Genomic DNA, 411 nt, shown 5'->3' with positions numbered 1-411 from the left:
AAAATTTACCCATGGGATAAATATCAAGCCTAACCATGGGTGGATGGCTGACTTTAAACTCAACCCTAGAGTCTAGGATGAGTTATGGTAAGACTCATTTGACCATACCAAGCTCAATTGGTTTGGATTTGACCATAAGTCCAAGAAGGTGCATATGACCAAATCTTGTGTTTGAACTAGGTTAGGCATGCCAATCCGCCCAATTAAATATGAAATTTGGTGTAAGAGACCATGAGGAACAACTTTCATGAAGGGTGAAAGTCATTTTGAGGTCAATTAGTTAATCAATTTGGTGGATTTTTGATTTTTGATCCATTTTAAGCATATTGGGCTAATTTTGGGTCAAACTTGGGCTAGCCATGGGCTAAACTCAAATTGATTGTTGTGGTTGGTGTAAAACATCATAATGAA

The sequence above is a fragment of the Phalaenopsis equestris genome, unplaced genomic scaffold (genome assembly GCF_001263595.1).
Source record: "Phalaenopsis equestris unplaced genomic scaffold, ASM126359v1 Scaffold205936, whole genome shotgun sequence".
Classification (NCBI taxonomy): Eukaryota; Viridiplantae; Streptophyta; class Magnoliopsida; order Asparagales; family Orchidaceae; genus Phalaenopsis; species Phalaenopsis equestris.
Note: the sequence above shows the minus strand (reverse complement) of the source record.